Source organism: Callithrix jacchus, chromosome X, assembly GCF_049354715.1.
Source record: "Callithrix jacchus isolate 240 chromosome X, calJac240_pri, whole genome shotgun sequence".
Lineage (NCBI taxonomy): Eukaryota > Metazoa > Chordata > Mammalia > Primates > Cebidae > Callithrix > Callithrix jacchus.
This window is the reverse complement of record NC_133524.1, coordinates 49,201,287-49,205,551: the sequence shown is the minus strand read 5'-3', so window position 1 is coordinate 49,205,551 and position 4,265 is coordinate 49,201,287. Positions and strand designations below refer to the sequence as shown.

At 43.5% G+C, this 4,265-nt stretch overlaps 1 pseudogene; it reads left to right on the top strand.

The window, feature by feature from the left end:
* The first annotated feature begins 3,225 nt into the window (after nt 1-3,225).
* LOC118150573 (nucleophosmin pseudogene) lies at nt 3,226-4,048 on the top strand (annotated as a pseudogene).
* Nucleotides 4,049-4,265: the final 217 nt, after the last annotated feature.

Below are 4,265 nucleotides of genomic sequence, written 5' to 3'. Positions count from 1 at the left end.
TTTTGTATTTTAGTAGAGACAGGGTTTCACCATGTTGGTGAGGCTGGTCTCTAACTACTGGCCTCATGTGTTCTGCCCACCTCAGCCTCCCACAGTGTTGGGATGAGCCACAGCGCCCGGCTAGCAAACTGGGTTTAACGGAGGAAACTTGCGTTGGAAGGATTAAAGAAGCAAACCACAGCCTAAGCTATGCATCCTATTTTCTCTCCCATCAGCACCTCCATTCTGTACCTGGGCATGTGGGAACCCTCTTTGCACAAGCAGAAGGATAGAAATGCCTGGGTTCTCAGCATGGAACAAAACATACTGTGAGAATAAATGATTAAAAAGCCACATGAAGCTGGGCATGGTGCCTCATGCCTGTAACCTCAGCACTTTGGGAGGCTGAGGCAGGCAGATCACCTGAGGTCAGGAGTTTGAGACCAACCTGGCCAACATGGTAAAACCCTGTCTCTACTAAAAATAGAAAAATTAGCTGGGCGTAGCGCCTGTAATCCCAGCTACTCAGGAACATGGGAGATGAAGATTACAGTGAGCTGAGATCACACCACTGCACTCCAGCCTGGGCGATAGAGTGAGACTCCGTCTCAAAAAAAAAAAAAAACAAAAAACCACATGATCATTTCAACAGACACAGAACAGGCATTTGATAAAATCCAACACCTTGTCATGATAAAAACGTGACAAACTAGGATTAGAAGTGAACTTGTTCCACCTGATAAAGGGCATTTACAAAAAAATCTCCAGCTAACATCATAGTGGCGAAAGACTGAATGCTTTCACCCAAAGATTGGGAAGAAAGCAAGGATAGTCACTCTCACCACTTCTAGTCAACACAAGACTGGAAGTCTTAGCCAATGCAGTAAGGCAAAAATAAAAGTCATACAGCTTGGAAGGGAAGAAACTAAACTGTCCCTAGTCACAGATAAGATTGTCTTATGTAAAGATTCTCAAGGCATGAGCCACCGGCAGTTCCCTATGTAGTTAAACATATACCTCCCTCGTAACCCAGCAGTTTCATTTCAGGATATTTATCCTAGAGAAATGAAAACTTAAGTCCACACAAAAACCTGTACATGAATGTATACAGCAGCTCTTTTTACAATTGCCCGGAACTGGAAACAATCCAAATATCCATCAGTATGTAAATGAATAAACAAACTGTGGTTTATCCACACAACAGAATATTCAGCAACAAAATGGAGCAAACTGGTGATAACACCACAGGACAGGGACGAATCTCAATGTCACTATGTTGAGTGAAAGACGCCGGTCCAGAGAGATCACATCGTATGATTCTATCTTTGTGACATTATTGAAAAGACAAAACTGGCTGGGCGTGGTGGCTCAGCCTGTAATCCCAGCACTTTGGAAGGCCGAGGGGGGCGGGTCACGAGGTCAGGAGTTCGAGACCAGCCTGACCAACATGGTGAAACGCTGTCTTTACTAAAAATGCAAAAATTAGCCAGGTGTGGTGGTGGGTGTCTGTAATCCCAGCTACTAGGGAGGCTGAGGCAGAAGAATCGCTTTAACCCAGGAGGTGGAGGTTACAGTGAGCTGAGATCATGCCATTACACTCCAGCCTGGGTGACAGAGCGAGACTCCATCTCAAAAAAAGAAAAACAAAAGACAGCCGGGCGTGGTGGCTCACGCCTGTAATCCCAGCACTTTGGGAGGCTGAGGTGGGCGGATCACCTGAGGTCAGGAGTTCGAGACCAGCCTGGCCACCATGGTGAAACCCTGTCTCTACAAAAAAAAAAATTAAAAGAAAAGATAAAACTATAGTAATGGGGAGAAGATCACTGAGGCCAGGCAAGGTGGCCCCACTTTGGGAGGCTGAGGGGGAAGGATTGCTTGAGTCCAAGAGTTTGAGACCAGCTTAGGCAACAGAGGGAGAAATATGAAAATTAGCCAGGCGCGGTGGTGTGTGCCTGCAGTCCCAGCTACTCAGGAGCCTGAGGTAAGAGGATCGCGTGAGCCTGGGAGGTTGACACTGCAGTGAGCAGTGATTGTGCCACTGCAATCTAGCCTGGGCGATGGAGCAAGACTCTGTCTCATATATATATATATATCTATATATATATATCACATGTTTTTGTATTTCTGATATATATGTATATGATATGTTTCTGTGTTTTTGATATTTTTCATTATAATCAAGTATTAAGTTTTTATTTAAAATTGTAAAATATGGCCAGGTGCAGTGGCTCACACCTGTAATCCCAGCACTTTGGGAAGCCAAGGTGGGCAGATTACCTCAGGTCAGGAGTTCAAGACCACCCTGGCCAACATGGCAAAACCCTGTCTCTACTAAAAAAAACAAAAATTAGCCAGGCACGGTGGCAGGCACCTATAATCCTAGCTACTCAGGGGAGGCTGAAGCAGGAGAATTGCTTAAACCTGGGAGGTGGAGGTTGCAGTGAGCTGAAATCACACCACTGCACTCCAGCCGGGGAGACAGAGTGAGACTGTCTCAAAACTAACTAAATAAATACAAATAACATTGTAAAATATGCATTCACAAATTAGTGTTACTGGAAAATTGTGTGTTATGTAACAGTATGTATAGAAGTGAAAAAGTATAGCCAAAATGATATATCACCAAAATTAACAAAAATTAAACACAAAAATTTAAAAATAAGATCAAAACAAAATGACATGTACAAGTAAACCATTTTTTAAAAATTTATGTAAATATAAACATGGTCATTTATGGTCATAAACATTGAAAGGACGGAAATGAGAAATTATTCCTCAGGTGTTGGGTGTCTGTTTGCCCTTTATTTCTCTTTTCTGAAAAACTTGCCAGCAGCGTGGATGACTTTTCTAAAAAGAAGAGAAACCAGGCATGGTGGCTCACGCCTGTAATCCCAGCACTTGGGAGGCCAAGGTGGGTGGATCATCTAAGTTCAAGAGTTCGCGACCAGCCTTGCCAACATGGCAAAACCCCATCTCTACTAAAAATACAAAATTAGCTGGGTGTGGTGGCACATGTCTGTAATCCCAGCTACTCAGGAGGTTGAAGCAGGAGAATCACTTGAACCGGGGAGGCAGAGGTTGCAGTGAGCCAAGATGGCGCCACTGCACTCCAGCCTGCATGACAGATGGAGTCTCTGTCTCAAAAAAAGTCCCTGATGTGATTCTGTCCTGCCTGGATGTTCTTTTGAGCAGTGTTCGTTTATTTCCGTCCACCTTCTCTTCCACCTAAGTGCATGCCGACACCCGATGGAAGATTCGATGGACATGAACATGAGCCACCTGAGGCCCCAGAACTATCTTGTCAGTTGTGAACTAAAGGCTGACAAAGATGATCACTTTAAGGTGGAAAATGATGAAAATGAGCACCAGTTATCCTTAAGAACGGTCAGTTTAGGGGCTGGTGCAAAGGGTGAATCACACATTGTTGAAGTGGAGGCAATGAATTACGAAGGCAGTCCAGGTAAAGCAACACTGGCAGCTTTGAAAGTGTCTATAGAACCAACGGTTTCCCTTGGGGGCTTTGAAATAACACCACCAGTGCTCTTACAATTGAAGTGTGATTCAGGGCCAGTGCATATTAGTGGACAGCACTTAGTAGCTACGGAGGAAGATGCAGAGTCAGAAGATGAAGAGGAGGATGTGAAACCCTGAAAGCTGTCTGCTCCTGGAGGTGGTAGCAAGATTCCACAGAAAAAAGTAAAACTTGCTGCTGATGAAAATGATAATGATGAGGAAGCTGCAGAAAAAGCACCAGTGAAGAAATCTATACTCGACACTCCAGCCAAAAATGCACAAAAGTCAAATCAGAATGCAAAGGACTCAAAATCATCATCAACACCAGGATCAAAAGGACAAGAATCCTTCAAAACACGGGAAAAAACTCCTAAAATGCCAAAAGGACCTAGTTCTATAGAAGACATTAAAGCAAAAACATATAGAAAAAAGTATAGAAAAAGGTGGTTCTCTTCCCAAAGTGGAAGCCAAGTTCATCAGTTACGTGAAAGATTGCGTCCGGATGACTGACCAGGAGGCTATTCAAGATCTCGGGCAGTGGAGGCAGTTTCTTTAAGAAAATAATTTAAACAATTTGTTAAAATGTTTCCATCTTATTTCATATCTGTAACAGTTGATATCTGGCTGTCCTTTTTATAACGCAGAGTGAGAACTTTCCCTACCGTGTTTGATAAATGCTGTCCAGGTTCCATTGCCAAGAATGTGTTGTCCAAAATGCCTGTAGTTTTTAAAGATGGAACTCTGCCCTTTGCCTGGTTTTAAGTATGTGTGGA